Source organism: Arvicanthis niloticus, chromosome 11, assembly GCF_011762505.2.
Source record: "Arvicanthis niloticus isolate mArvNil1 chromosome 11, mArvNil1.pat.X, whole genome shotgun sequence".
NCBI classification, from domain to species: Eukaryota; Metazoa; Chordata; class Mammalia; order Rodentia; family Muridae; genus Arvicanthis; species Arvicanthis niloticus.
The window spans coordinates 42974971-42991441 of record NC_047668.1 but is presented as its reverse complement, the minus strand read 5'-3'; the positions used below and the strand labels follow the sequence as shown (position 1 = coordinate 42991441).

At 44.2% G+C, this 16471-nt stretch overlaps 1 protein-coding gene across 7 annotated transcripts in view; it reads right to left on the bottom strand.

Moving 5' to 3' along the window:
* The window catches only part of Greb1 (growth regulating estrogen receptor binding 1), a 127476-nt gene that overhangs the window by 69639 nt on the left and 41366 nt on the right, over positions 1-16471 (bottom strand). For all 7 annotated transcript variants that reach the window (XM_076942104.1, XM_076942103.1, XM_034514265.2 and 4 more), the window contains exon 2: positions 13189-13285. The gene's annotated coding sequence lies outside the window, so the exon portion shown is untranslated. The remainder of the gene's footprint in view (positions 1-13188; positions 13286-16471) is intronic.

Genomic DNA, 16471 nt, shown 5'->3' with positions numbered 1-16471 from the left:
GTTTTAATCTTCTCAAGAAAGGCTGTAAATTCCTCTGTTTTTTTAAAGGTCTGATAGAGTCTAGGACTAAGTGGTCCTTCCCTTAAGTCACATTCCTCAGTGATATAGTCACCAGCACACTGCCTCCACTCTAGCAAATAACATATATCCTCACTTATGCAGGAAACACTGATTAAATGCAGCAGACACACACACACACATACATGACATGAAAGTAGGAGGGGAATTTGAGAAGAAGAAACAATTTAATGGAAGAAGAAGGTAAGAGAAGATAATGGAGAGATTTGTTTAAAGAACATTATATATATATATATATATATATATATATATATGTTTGTGTGTGTGTATATATATATATATATGTTATATTTTAGATATATATAACTATAAAAAATTTTAATTTTAGACCAAATGTAGGTGGCTTTTGCTTTTAACCCTAGCACTTTGGAGGCAGAGGCAGGTGGATAACTGGGAGTTCAAGGCCAGCCTGGTCTATATAGTGAGTTCCAGGCCAGCCAGGGCTATGTATAATGAGACTCTGGCCCAAAATAAATGAATAAATAAATAAATAAATAAAGCTTCTCTGTGTACACATAATTTTCACTTCTAAGCTATGGACACAACTGCTTGATTTTATGCTTTACTTCTGTTTTTAAAAGTCCATAAAATACTATAGAAAATTTAAAACTATGGTAAACATTTAAAAGGATAAAAGAGAGTTAACTGCATCACCATTGCTGAAATCCACTTACTGTCTACATTTATCCTTCTAGATTTTTCTGTGCACAAGATTTTATTGACATTTATAAGTAGCTCTGAGTTCAAGGCTAGCCTGGTCTACAGAGCAAGTTTCAGGACCCCCAGGACTACACAGAGAAACTCTGTCTCAAAAAAAAAACAAACAAAAATTTATGTATCTTCTAAGTGAAGGCTAGTTAATCTCTAAACCCTATTTAACCTTTATTTTAAAAAAAAAAAAAATACTCTTAGTTTTCAGGGCTGGAATGACAAAATGGCTCGGTGGATAAAAGCACTTACTATCCAAGCTTAAAGACTTAAGTTCACTCCCCAAAACCCAAGGTGGAAGAGAAAACTGAGTCCTAAAAATTGTCCTCTGACCCCACACCTTTGTGTCACAGAGCACATGTTCTTGGGCTCACATTTACATCATACACACACACACACACACACACACACACACACACACACACACACTAATAAAAATAATAAATATACATAAACTTTTAGGAAAAAAACAAGGGGCAAGAGAGGTGGCTCAGTAGTTAAGGCTGATCTAAGAACTCAGGCTTGAATCCTAGCACCCACACGGTATATAGATACATAGATATATAATGGGGGGATTTTGGTCAAAGAACATTATATACATGTGTATATGTGTATGTGCATATATAATGAAGTTATATTTTATATATACATAATTATAAAATATATATCTTAATTTTAGACCAAGTGTAAATGGCTTATGCTTTTAACCCTAGCACTTTGGAGGCAGAGGCAGGTGGATCACAGGGAGTAATATAAATGTAAATATAAATAGGCATATAGATAGTTATCTATAACTCTAGTTCCAGGGGTTCTAATATCCTCTTCTCGCCTCTTCACACACCAGGTACATATGTGGTGCACAAATATGCAGGCAAAACACTCACACACATAAAAGGAATTTTAAAAAAATGGAAAAGGGGAATTTTATCTTACAACCCTAAGCAAACAATGAAGTTTTAATATCTACAAGCGATAGCAAGAGAGAAAATATACAACAGTCCTTATCTGCAGGCATTTCTGACACCACAGCAATGAGGCCACCCTGGTAGATAAGACTGGGGAAGCAGCATTAAGGAGGCTATAAAATGTCATGGCCCTTTTTGTTTTCCCTACTGGACCACAATCAAGCAGTGTGGGCACTGTCCACATACCATGCTAATATTCTGCCTTATGGACACAGGTCATGGCCAGGACATCTCACCTGCCAGCTAAGGGAAGGGTTGAAGTGGCCTGGATGGAAAGCAGCCTAATCAGAATCCTTCACTTTACCGTGAGAACCAAAGGCCCAGACATAAGAGCCTAGTGTAAGATCCAACACTAGCATTTAAAAACTGCTCAATAGGGTAACCCACATGGCTCAACAGCCTGAGAACCTGAGTGTGATCCATTCAACCCACATGGTGGAAATAAAATCATCCCATAAGTTGTCCTCTGACTTCTACATGAGTAACATGATACATGCACACACACACACACACACGAGAGAGAGAGAGAGAGAGAGAGAGAGAGAGAGAGAGAGAGAGAGAGAGAGAATAAATGCAACTTATTTCTGACCATTGTGTTATGGACAGAAGTCAAGGCCAGCAAAAGGCTTCCTTGAGCTGGGTTCCTTCCATGCCTCTGAGCACACAGCATTATTAGTCTCCTGCAATCATAGATGCAAGTTTGTAAAGGATCTGTAAAGTCCCTCACTGCCTGACACACTGCCCACATGCCAAAGCTGAGAGCAGTTCCTCCCAGTACTCTTGACCTTCAGAATCTGAAGCCTCTCCCTGTTAGCAACTCCAACAGGCAGAGTGGTAGCCACATTAGACCACAGTCCTCATCAGTTCACAGAAGCTGGGACAAAGCAAAAAAACTTTCCTCAAAGGCTCAGCTCAAAAGTGAGGGCTTAGACAAACAGGGATCAGTCATGAAAGGGTGTGAAAGAAAGTATCTGGAAGTGTCCGACATAGTAGCATAGTTAGTCGCTCGTGTCTAGCTAAATCAGAGCATTCACTCATTTAAAGGATTAGAATTTTAGGCCATATGTGGTAAATGACGACCAGTACAGCAGTCCATGTGTGATACAAGGGAGGGGGAAAAAAGCGCAGCACATAACAAAGGCTATTGGGAAATTCTTTACTCTCAAAGCTCAAGACAAAAGAGACAGCCGAGGGACAAAGAACAAAAGTGCAGAGAAAGTAAAACCCACCACAATTAGCATTCTCACTGGGACACTGTACTCACAAAACAAGAACAGAATGTTTATAAAACCAAGAACATGAAGGAAACAAGAGTGAACTCATCTAAGCTGCCTAAACATCGGAAATTTAAGCTTCGCTAGGAGAGCCTAAGAGCACAGTTGAAGTTAAAAAGTCAAAGGATATAAAAGATAAGAACATTTGAATTATCTAACTAGATACTCAGACAAATATAATCTTAAGCTAACTTTCTTTAGTAGTTAAGTATGTCATTGTCCTGTCATATTATTTTCAAGATAAGAAAAAGAAAAGAACTACACCTAACCACAATTACTCTAAAACATCTCATAAAGTCACTCAGAATATTCATATATTTAATCAACTTTTTCCCTCTATTTCAAGAAAGGTGGTCAAGACCTTAGCTGAAAAAGGTCCTGGCAGACACCAATACCAAAGGAAACTGCTTTCATCTTTTCTTTCTTTCTTTCTTTCTTTTTTTTTTTTTTTTTTTTTTTTTTTTTTTAGAAGAAGAGTGGTTTGAGACAGGCCTTCTCACTGTGTATCCCTGGCTGTCTTGGTATACACTATGTAGATCAGGCTTGTCTTGAACTCACAGAGATTCTCCTGCCTCTACCTCCTAAGTGCTGGGCTGAAAGGCATGAGCCACCACTGCCTTGCTTCAGGCTTTCTTTTAATATCTTTATCCTGTTGACAAGCTAGATGATACTTTTTAAGCTTAGGGGAGAAAGAAAGAAGGTATAAGACTAATCCATGAGCTTCCTGGGAGTTCCAGGAAGAGGAGCATGAGCAAAGAGTAATGGCACACAAGAAATAACAGAGAACTTACCCGAACTGCAGGATAGAAGATTCTAGATCAAAAAGACCCTTTGAGTACCCAGTACAATAAAAAAACAAAACAAAACAAAAAGATATGAACTGAGGTGTATGGTTATGAGATATTAGGTTGCCAACAAAGAAAAGAAGAGAAAAAAAATCAAATTCTAGATTTGAAATGGCCACAGTGGCTCTTATTTCCCAAGAGCAATACCAAACATTTAAATAATAACATAATGTCTTGGAATTCCAAGGGAAACTTTTCTACCCAGAATTTTCTACCCAATCAAAATCATGATCCAAAGAAACGAGAGAATACATTTTTAGGAAGTCAAGGTCTCTAGAAACTACTAGCAGATGTGCAGCCGTGGAGCCTACAAACAGGGAACCCAACACAGGAGACAGCAAAGTGGCTCACAGGTGCCAGTGACAACATGTGTGAAGTCACATGGTAGCAGGAGACACCGAGGCTCCAGGAAGGATGTCCCAAAGTGACTGGACTGTGTGGTGGGTTTTTTTGAGCTCTATTGAACTACAGAAATGGAGTGTTGGTAGAGTCATTAGAATCTGAAGCCTAGAAAAGACCCAATCAGTGTCTGCAGAAAAAAGAAATGTACAACATGGGAGTGTAGTTTTCACAGACTGTAAGTCCACAAGGCAGACTGACTCACTCGGTTTGAAAGTTAAGGGAAGGGAGGAAGTTTGTGCCTGCCCTGTACATGTGTGAGTCTAGACACATGCAGGCTTGTCCGGATGTGTGTGACAAGGGCTCTGTCATTGGATAGAAAAGAGGTAGGTGGAGCTTGGAGTTGGGAGGAGGAGAGAAGGAGGAAGGAGGAGAAAGGAGGAGAAACGAAATGGCAGGAGATGCTACCCTCGTGTGTCTAGCAGTTATTCATATCAAGGTTAGATAATTTGGGTTAACAATCCTAACTGTGTGGGCATCTTGTGTATTGAGTATTTGCTGTTATATAAATCCATTGGATAATCTTTAACATTAAAAGTCTTATTTCTACCTGGTACTGGGAATTGTTATACCTACCGCATGGCAGCCATGCCAACGTCTAGTGGGTCCCGGGATGGTGCCTCTGGCCAGCGGGTGCTGCCTTTAGTGTGGGAACTTAGGGCAGGAACATAGTGGCAGCCCAGGAGCTAGCTGGTCATGTCACCTTCTTTTCTAATACCTCTCACTACAGATGTGTGCCCATCATTGTATTTTAGATGTGTGCGTTCAGGTGCACGCACATATGCTGATGCATATGTGTGTTTTCAGGGTGTGTGTGTGTGTGTGTGTGTGTGTGTGTGTGTGTGTAAAGATATATATAATTGTTACAGAATACTTAAGAAAACTAACTCTGATATTCTACCATAAGAATGAAAAGGTGGTCTAGAAACAAATGAAACACTGTAGCACCAGGCATTATTTGAAAAAAAAAAAAAAAAAAAAAAAAAAAAAGGTAAATCTCTCCCCAAGAAAGAAAATGGTTGCCCTTGGGCCAGGGAGATGGCTCAGCAATTAAAGGTGTTTCCCCCCACTCCCAAACCCGATAATGTGAGTTTGGTCCCTGGCCCAACATGGTGGAGGGAGAGAACCTACTCCACAATCTATTTTTGGGCCTACACACACACACACACACACACACACACACACACACACACAGCGACACATCTCCTCTGAGAAAAGTATCTCTGACTAACTAAAACAGCCAATAAAAACATCTCAGACACAGTTGTGTTCATGGCTAAAACTATGCATAACCACCCCTGCCAGTCCCTTTTCTAGTAGTGACATGACATTGCCCATTTTTATAGAAGGCTACGACAACTTCTAGCAAAGCAAACCTCAGCCTGTGGGCTGAGGTGCAGCCAGAGATAGCTGTGAATGTAGCCTAGCACAAAATTGTAGACTGACTTTAAACATTATTAGAGACTTTTGTTATCTTTTCTGTAATTCGATTTTTGGGTTCTTCAGCACAGACTGTCGATGAGAGCATAATGTCAAATGTCAACATCAGAAGGTGGGATACACCTGATAGGATACTGGCTGAAAGGACCTAAGCATGCACACCCTTCAAAGCTTGGTGCTCTCTGCGTGGGTTACCTCTCTGTCACATTGAAAGTCAAGAAGATCCTGTACATATTCAAAGAATAAGGCTCTACCTGTACTGCTGGAACCTCCAGACAGAACCCACATATTCCCCATTGCATAGCCTGTCCATCACAGTGACAAACCCCAAAGAACACACAGAAACACAAGCCTTCAGTTTAGCTATTTTATTTATTCCCCTCCATCAATTTTCAATACGTATTTTTTAATATTTTTGGATATGCAATGCATGCTTGTGTGTACCCGTGTAGGGGCTAGAAGTCCTGTTGAGTGTCTTCCTCTGTCACTCTCCACTTGCTCAACATGAAGCTCAGTATCTCTGTCTTGTTCAACAGGCTATTCGGGCTACATGAATCCTCTTGTCTCTGCCTCCCCAGCTCTGGGATTACAGACAACGCCATAATACCTAGCTTCTTCAGTGGGTCCCTGGGATCCAAACCCAGACCCTCACACTTGTACAGCAAAGTCTTTCTCAACTGAGCCATCTCCCCAGCCCATAATTTATGTTTTATGGTATAAATAATACTTAATGACACTTTAGTCCATGTATTAAATTTATAAATCAGTAGATTTGCCATAGATATACATATGACTATATACCGACATGCATTCTCGTTAGGTCCCATGGTGCTAGGCTGCTGAAGACTTTAGACACCAACTATTCAGAAGAGGCAGGAGTGAGGTGAGGTGACGGGAAGCTCTGGAGGATGGGGTATGGGACTGATAACATTCAGATGCAACCCGCATCAGATGAGCACAATTTGGTTATAACGTAGGTCCTCGGGATGTTCCTAGGACGACCCTCTGTGACAATCTGAAAAGTCTTCTGGCTGACTTTTCTGCCCCTAGTAGCACCTGAAGACCTTATTGCTCTTTGTTCCAATCACAGTGGAGGCGTTTTCCTGAGCATCAGGGAACAAGGCATGCATTCCTCCCTCCAGAGCACACACAGCACAGATCAACCACAGTTTCTATATGGTCCTCCTTCAGCTAAGTCTTCACCCAGAAATCAACTCCAGTTTCTCTCCTCCCCGACTCCCAGTGAGCTGCCTGCACCTCCACACAGGCCTGGATCTATTCTCCAAAAATCACAGAGACCATCAACGGCTACCAGCTCCCCTGAAGAACAGCGGTAGACTGCAGCAAAGAAATTTATTCAAACTCTTCCTGTCCACTGACTTCTGTTCCCATCTCCCTTAGCACCCGAAATAGTTTCCTATAGAGAAAGGTTCTCTCTCCAACACCCAGGCCACCCCAGGCTTGTAAAAATGGCACAGCTTGCCTGGAGAGGCTCAAAGCCCAAGTTCAGATAGCTGGTGCTCTCAAACCACAGATGCTTGTGGCCTAGCCTGGCCTACCCCATCCCACCCCACCCTGCTCTGTTCCTGTGAGAAGCGAACATCATTCTCCTCCCAGTTTGACACAACAGTTCAATGATTCCAGGATCTAAGCCTGGTGCACGGTGGAAGTATCTCATTCCCACCTTAAGCTGAGAGAACATAAACAGACAGGTCACAATCCTGTCCCAAAATATCCCTCAGTTAGGCAGGCCATACAGATAGTCTGTGTGAGCATCAATGGTGTGTGTTGCCTTGGTAATGGGTAAGCAGAGGTCACTTCCCAGAGAAAGAGAAAGGGGAGCAGAAAACTCTCTCTTTCAGGTTAATCATGTCTCATAACACAGTTCCAGCCTTCCGATAGAGCCGTGTAGAGCCACAAAGGAAGCCTCGTGAGACTTCATAGAGAGACAAGGCAGAGTGAGGAGAACATACAGACTTCACCCTGTGTGAGATCATGGAGGGGGCTCAGCTGGCTCAGAAAAATGATAAGAAGCCAGCAGTGGTCTCAGCAACGCAGAAAATACCGAGAAGCTGCACAAGACTGGCATGTGTGACAGCAGCAAACCAGGCCTTCCTAACCCTGCAGGTCTTTACCCAGGCCTGAAATACTCCCTGCACAGGGCTTCATGGGGCCCAGTCCCATATATCCCCACCATGGTCCAATCTTCCATTTACCTTGAGAAGAAAGGCCAGGCTCCAAGGCCAGGGCCTATGCATGGCTCCCCACTGGCCTCCCTTCTCAACCTTCTGCATGCCCTGCCTGTTTTGAATGCAGCCCAAATTGTTCCCAGGTATCCCTGAGTTCTAGATACTTCTGGAGATACTTCTCCCCAGAATCTTTCTCTACCCAGCCTCCAGAACCATGCATGAGAACAACAAGAGACAGCCACAGGGCCACAGACTACCCAAAGTCTCAGTATAGACCCCATACTGTAGCCGCCACTAACTCTGACTCCATCTTCCAATTTTTGAACAAATTCTAACAAGAAGAATCCTCCAGACAACAAAGGTAGGAGGGGGTTGAGTCCCGGGAGCCCAAAGTTTGTGAATACATATATGTTTGTGTACGTATACATGCCTGCCTGCATGTGTACACTCCACAGTGCAGTGCGCATGTGGAGGTCAGAAGACAACCTGCAGAGGTCGGTTATCTCGGCTATCTCCATCGACCATGTGGACCTGATGGATCACACTCATGTGGATCACACTCAGGTTGTAAGCCTTAGCAGCAAGAGCCTTCACCCTCTGAGCCATCTTGCTGACTGGAGAGCCAAGTTTTGAAGAATAGAATGGAACAAAGCAATTCCCTCTGAGGATGGCATGCTCATCCCTCCCAGTCATTCCCAGCAGGCTTGGTGGCTCCGGAAGGACGCTTTGGCAGTAGCAAGTCCTGAATATATGATATGGCAATAAAGGCACTAAACTGCAGAATTGCATCCCATAAACTCTTTGGCAGCCCTGCTGGCAGGAAACGGGGCATTCGAATGCATATTCCCTGGTCTGTCTTGCAGGAACTCATGAAGTCCACAAGTGCTATGGAGGAGGGGGGGAGGGGAGGCTGGAAAAGTGGTTGGTGACCAAACTCCAAGCCCTCCTCCCCTGAGCCTGCCCAGCCTGTGAGGAAACTCTGCGGATCTACTGTGCCCTTTGCAGACAACAGTTCAGAGAAAGTCAGAGCGATTCTTTGGAGATCTTTGAGTGCTCTCGAAAAGAAGGACAAAAAGGGCAGCTTTTCATCTGGCCCTAGTGAGCAGTGAATGGAATCACAAAGCAGAGAAGACATCACTGGGAAACCAGCTCTCCAGGGCCAGCAAAGCAGGTTCCAAAAGTGTCTTAAGTCTCCTTACCCTGCCCTTTGTGATAACTCTGACTATGGCTTTTGTATCCACCCTGCATAAAACAAATCATTTACCTCCTTCTTAGATACTATGGCAAAGAGTACCAAGGACATAATTAAGTGTGCCTCCTTCTGGTTATATACTGCCCCTACCTTACAAGAGGCTAATACCCTCAGCTAATCTGCTTATCCCAGCCAATGCCGTCATAAATACATAAGAGCCAACGCAGACCTCTTCAACACCAAAGTCAAATCCACCATACCTTCCGGAAAGCTGGTCACTTCAGGCAGCCCCTAAACCAACAAGCTAAGAGCAGGTTGCAAATCCCCCGCTAAGGACAGGAAGCTCGAAGTGGCTCACCCGCCTCCCTCAGCCGGCACCTTTGATCTGCCTGGGAGAACAGGACACAGGACAGGACGGAGTAGGCTGCTCTCTTCCACCCTGATGCATGGCAGGGAGCCCGGGGATGGGGGGGTCAACCTGACACCATAGCTAAGGAGCCCTGACACCGATCGGTATCAGAGCTGGCATCTGCAGCCACACAGCAGGGCAACCACTCCCCACAGAAAAGAAAGGGGAATTGGCAGTTCGGAGCTTCATCTGCCCCACTCCTGCTGGGTCAATGTTCTCAGAACTGAAGCGCTTATGGGTCACAGCGTTCTCCCGGCAGGTACATAACAATCCATTGGTCAAATCACAGGCGGTTCAACTGGTCTTTTTTTCAACAACATAGAAGATTCTGTCCTTGGGAGTACGAAACCAAGTATTCTAGTGTGGAGAACAAAGGGTGGTGGTCAGAGCTCAGCTGTGCAGGGCAGTGTCCGTGTCAGCACTGGCATGAACCAGAAGCACCCAGTGTCCCTCAGAGCCACCGCCTCCTAAACATAGGGTGCACCCCAGCACCTGAAACTCCCCTGAGAATCACAAGGGGCATAGCTTTCATTTATTTAGTTAGTTTTGTGCGGGTGTGTCTATATATGTGTGCACATATGAGAAGGCATTCTTGTGGAGATCTGGGGAACAAACCACACCTGGCTTCTACGTGGGTTCCAGGGAATCTGGACTCAGATTGCCAGTCTTACACTGTAAGTGCTTTCACCCACGGAGCATCCCCCTGGCCCTAAGGACAGCTCTTTCATTTGCATCACTTTGGTTTTACTGCTGCCCAAATCTTTGAGCAAGCCCCAGCTGGTATTTAGAGCTCTCTATGCATTTCTTCTATGTCTAGGACTCTAGACCGAATCCTAACTGCAAAAGGAAGGAAGGGGAGTGAGAGACAACTCTACTTGTGGTCAACAGCTTTAACATTTATTTGCCTACAGTGATGACTTACTTGAATACATTTTGGGGATTTCAATGCCATTTACCTTATGTGACAAAATCTAAAAGTTGAATTATTCTTAATATGGTTCAAGTTGGCAAAGGCAATTCCTAGATGTTTCAAAATGCCATCCCTCAAAGTACCAGGTACCACAGGGTGGAATTAAGACACTCACATACCTGCAGACCCCTATTACCCGCAGCCCTATCTAAACAATGGTCATAGGAAAGGTGGCATCCGGATACACAGCCCTACAGGTCTTGTCAACTGTGGAGCAGCGCCCCCTGGTGGTCCTGCTTGATCAGATTCAGAGGCCTGGCGGCAGCTTTGTAGAGTCTCTATCCTCACCATTATCCCTCAAAGGAGGTTGGAGAAAGACCACCACACATAAAGCGCCTGTGGTCTTCTGCCAGAGCACTGTTGGTGCTGCTGGGAAACTGGGGGCTAAAGAAATGTCCAAGAAGGAGGAATATCTCAGGCAACCTACAGCACCCACATACAATGAAAGCTGTGCATGAAGGCATTGCAAATCACCTCTTAAGATGTAACATTCATCAAGAGAATGATTTATGGGCTGAGGCTATGTCTCAGGGGTAGAAGGTTTACCTAGAAGCCATGAGTTCAGTCCCCATACAAGGATACAAAGAAGGAAGGAAGGAAGGAAGGAAGGAAGGAAGGAAAGAGAGGAGGGACAGAGGGAGAGGGTGGCAGAGGGAGAGAAATAGAGGAGGGAGGAAAACAAAAAGATTTAACATTGCTACTGTGGAACTGGACTAATGGCTTAGTGGCTAGAAGCACTTGCTACTCCTGCTGAGGACCCAGGTTCGAGTCTCAGCATCAACATGGTAGTGTTCAACTACCTGTAACTCCAGTTCCAGGGGAATCTAATGCCTCTGTGGGCATCACAGAGAAATAATGCACAGACATACATATAACATAAAAATTCCATAGCTGTATATTGTATCTTTTAAATTATTATATATGTGTTTAGACATATACTATATTCTGATTGTTGTAATATCTCGATTGTAACACAGAGATGATTAAACAGCAGTTTGTACACCATGTGCTCCAGGTCCAGGACTGGGTTACACCCTTAGCTACTAGATGTTCAACATTGAGCAAGTTAACCATAATGCACCTCAGTTTCCCAAATATGAAAACAGAAAAAAAAAAAACCTGTTTTTGAGGGGTGCTGTGTGGATTCAGTAAGTTACTATGCACACAGCGCCTGCAGCATCTCCTGGTACATTGCAACACCAGGCATGGCAGGGGTGAAGCCATGACCATCGTCGATAAGCTCTCAGCCTACGAATATGCAAAACTCATAAAGGGACTGACAGAAAACACACTGCAGTCGCCTCTACACAGATGAGTTCAAGTGTTTGTTGGTGTTTCTCATTTTTGCTCTAATCAGTTAACACTTTTTTAAGGATTTATTTATTTATATGAGTACACTGTCACTGTCTTCAGACACACTAGAAGATGGCATCAAATCCCATTACAGATGGTTGTGAGCAACCCATGTGGTTGCTGGGAATTGGAATAGCAGTCAGCCCTCTTAACCACTGAACCATGTCTCCAGCCCCCCAGCTAACTTTTGAAGTTGGTTTATGTTAGCCTACAAAGAAATGTAGCAAAGCAGGGTTTGATTTTCTCTCCTTTATCAAGATGGACTTGTGACCTGCATCAGGAGGGGAGACATGGGGGAGTGATGGTAAGACAGAGAGACCCCCCCCCTTTGCCACTGCCACCACCATGCAGTGCTGCTGAGGGTGTGGCCTGAATTGTCCTCCTGATTTAAATGGAGCCCCTCCCTTCTCCATCTCAAATGCTGCACTGCCCTGGAGAAGCCCCTTCCTCATACACAGAACAGTAAGGTCATGGGCACAGCCATCACACCAGTGGCTACCACATCAGCTTTTAATTTTTTCACCCTCAACCACAAAGAGTAGCAGTAATGACCTTCAAGAGTCACCACAGTCTCAGCTTATTCAACAGAATGCTCCAGAAACCGACGATAAACCACCATCAACAAGTAAACACACCCTGAGCTTTACTAACCGTGTCCCTGAGCAGTTTCTAGACCACTTTAGGACACGAAGCTCCACAGGAACACTCAGGGAGACGCCGCCACCCAACACCCATCAGATGCTTCCTGAAGGTGGGAGCTGCACTCCCCTGCCTTGCTGCGTGCTCACCTGTGCTCTGCCAGAAGCCCTTACTCTCTATTCACAACACAAACTCCTGCTCATTCTTCAATAGGCAGCTCAAGCACCACTTTCGAGGTATGGTGGACCTGTTTCTAGCACTGAGCAGGATCCCCTCCCCACTCCTTCACAGCTCTACTGTTCCTGGTATAGGCTGCCACACAAGTTCTACTCTCTCAGAACACTCAGCCTGTGTGCTTGGCTATTTCCCCTAACATGGAAGGATCCACAAGAGAATGTGGGTGGGTCCACCCTGTGCCAACCAAAGTGCCTGGGGAATAAAAGAGATCTATGCATGTGCTTGGCCCCTGAGCTCCAGCCTCACATGACAAATATTATAAGTCTACAGATTTATTGGGCATAGTCAGAAAGTCAAGAAGACAAAATAACTAGTGTGCACAGAGCTGGTGTAAGCTTTGGGGTGCTTATGAAAAGTCAGGGCTCTAGTTTTCCCATCTAGCTAAACTGTGCTCAGTCCCTTCTCTTGAATTAGTGAATTCCAGAATTCTGGGACTCGAAGTGGCAAAGAAATCACTCAATCCATTTTAATCAATAAACAAATTATTTACCTTTCATTTATATAAAACTCGATCAACTGTCGTCCTGTGGGCTAGATGCCAGGATCACAGAGCAGAGAGCCGTCCTTCCTTCTAGAAACGTAGCCAACTGAAAGACATTAACAAACAGAGACTTAAACGTCTGGTCTGACCATGAATCTCCACCTTCACATCCCCATACCTCACCCCTCCTGAAATCATCATTAAAAAAACTAGTTTTAGGACCCACAGGATAGCTCAGGGAATAAGGCTACTTGCTGCCAGCCCTGATGACCTGAGTTCAATACCCAATGACCCGAATGGTAGACGGAGAGAACCAGTTCCCACAAGTTGTCTGCTGACTTTCACATGGCTGCTGTGGCCTATGTGCACACACCTCCAACACACACAAACAAACACACCTCCAACACACAAACACACCTCCAACACACAAACACACCTCCAACACACAAACACACCTCCAACACACACACACACAAATAAATTGCAATAAAACAAGTTGTTTTTGAGACAAGTTGTTTTGCACTTGGTAGCCCTAACTGGCCTGGAACTCACTATGCAGATCACAAAGGCATGGGCCACTTCCTTTTTTCCTCCTTCTTTCCTAGTGAAAGGCAGCCACTGCAGATAAGCTCTTCCAAATACTGTTTGTCTTGTGAGGCTGGAGCTCTAGGGCAAAGCACTTGCACAGACCTTTTTTATTCCCAAGCACTTTGATTGGCACATGATGGACACATGTACATTCTCTTGCAGATCCCTCCATGTTAGGGGAGACAGCCAAGCACACAGAGTGTTCTTAGAGAGCACAGCATGTAGCCACTATGTGGATCTCACAAACATATGAATATGTGCCTATTCAAAACAAATGGGTGGGTGGGTGGGTGGATAGATAGATAGATAGATAGATAGACAGACAGACAGACAGACAGCTAGATGATAGATAGACAGATGATAGACAGACAGGCAAGCAGGCAGGCAGTCTTGTAGACTGATAGATACAAGATGATCAAATCTGTTTTTAAGCTTTCAAATGGGCACGATTTTCATATACGAAGCAAGTAGATCTACACAGCACCTAGCTGGGCTGAGCTACATAGAAACACACAAACCACACATGCATCAACACACCTCAAGACCCACCAGCTACTCCAGCCAGCATATAGTTATAAGATCTGCCCTGCACATGAGGTATTAGAATTTTCCACAGATTTCTACAGCTCCCTTCTGCCTCTATACCACAGTCACACAGACTCCTTCCAGTGGCCACCTGCAAGTGTGTGACTTCATTGAATTTACCTGTGCCCTTCAAGGTAGCATTTTGTATTTACTGTGGGGTTGGTGGGTGTTTTGTTTTTTTTTTTTTTTTTTTAACAATTTTCACATGTGTAAAACATGCTATCCTTTGTTTTATTAGTATTTTACCTCTTTTTAAAATGTGCCACTAATGACGTGTTTGAGCACTGTGTCCTTAACCCCATTCCAATAAACATAGGTTTTTATCAGTCTCCCATGGCGCAATGATTTTTAAGAACACATATGCTGTATTATAGCATAAACGACTGTATATCTGCATTTTGCCTCTTTGGAGTAAGAAAGTATATCTGTATTCTTGCATCGAAGATACAAGTAGAGTGTTTGTCTGGCATGCACAGCGCTCTGGGTTCAAGCCCCAGCACAGCAGAAGCCAAGTATCCATGATCCCAGCACCCTAGAGGCAGGAGGGTGAGGCCTTCAAGGTCATCTTTGATGCTACATAGCAAGTTCAAGGCCAGTCTGACAGATATGAGATACTCAAAAAAAAAAAAAAAAAAAAAAAAACTTAAAAGTTTCTGATTTTTGTATCTATATGAAGAACAAAGGGAAGCCCAGGATGACAGCACGCTGGTGTTAGCTTTAACAACAAAAACAAACAGAAAAGGAATTCACATGAACTCTGCCCCACACACTCCTACCCTAACCAGAGAACTTTCCCCACCTGCCTGGCTCTCTTCACTGACTCTCTTTTGGAAGCAGGACTCACACTTGAGCTTTGGTTCTACTAAAGAAAGCTCTGAAGCCCCTTCTCACTTGGTCTAGTTCCTCCATCAAATACAAACTAAAAGTTCAGACCTCAAAGTGAACTGCCCCTGGCTTAGGTTACAGGAAAATAGAGTCTCCAAGGAAGCTTTGGGACATCTGCGCCTGGGTTCCAGTCCCAGCCTCCTCACCCACTGTTACCTTGTGACCCATGGCAGACCCCATGCCTCTCTGCCCTCCAGCCTCCTTGACAGTACATGAAGATAATGATGCTTTATGGGGACTCTCTGGGGATTAAGCAGGATGACGTACTTAGCAGTGGTTGCCGTCAGTATTTGTCCTTTTTCTTAAAGGTTAATTTCTTTTATGTGTATGAATATTTTGCCTGCATGTATGTCTGTGTACTGTGTGTGTGTGTGTGTGTACCTGGTGCCCATGCTGGCCAGGAGAGGGGATCGGATCCCCTGGCACTGGAGTTACAGATGGCTGTGAGCCATCACATGGGTGATGGGAATCAAACCTGGGTGTTCTGCAAGGGAAGCCATTGCTCTGAGCCATTGAGCCATCTTTCCAGTCCCTGGCCGTTATTTAAAATGACGATTATAAATCCCTCTGTCAGTCATCAACACTTCCCCATCTGCCCTATGTTGTTTGCTATGTCTTATATCTTATAAGACTTATATCTTTTGAACCTAGAGCTTTAAAAACTGGGTCATTGGAAGGTAAAGAAACCTTTGAACTGTTGGGACCCACTCTGTGTCCGTGTCAGCCAATCTCTCTCCTTAAGGCCTTTTTCTTCCACTAGTGTTTGAATTTGTTCCTCACTCACTCTCCCTCAGGTAAACATTTAGGGTTACCTGATATACTGTGGGGATGAGTGGCCACTCCCCAGAGCCTTCATTTTCTCAGCAAAATGAGGAGTAAAATACTCCTAGAAGACTGTTGAGCTGAAGAGTTTTAGAAGATAGTGAGCTCCTACCAAACCTTTGACGAACCCTGTCATGTCCTAGATGCTCTGCAAAGGCAATTTACACGGAAACAGTCTATAATGAAACACATAAGCCACAACCTTGTCCGACCATATCTCCAGTACCAATAACTTGACACCCTCAGTACCCACTAATGCAGGAAAGCATGTACACAGCTCACTGCTTGGAAGAAGCACATCTCCCTCCTCCTACAGACCCAGGCAGGCTGTGAGACAAGGAGTCTGATTACGAACGCTTACCACTGAAGAGGCTCGAGCTGCCTAGGTGACTCACTCAGCACTGCCAGCTGC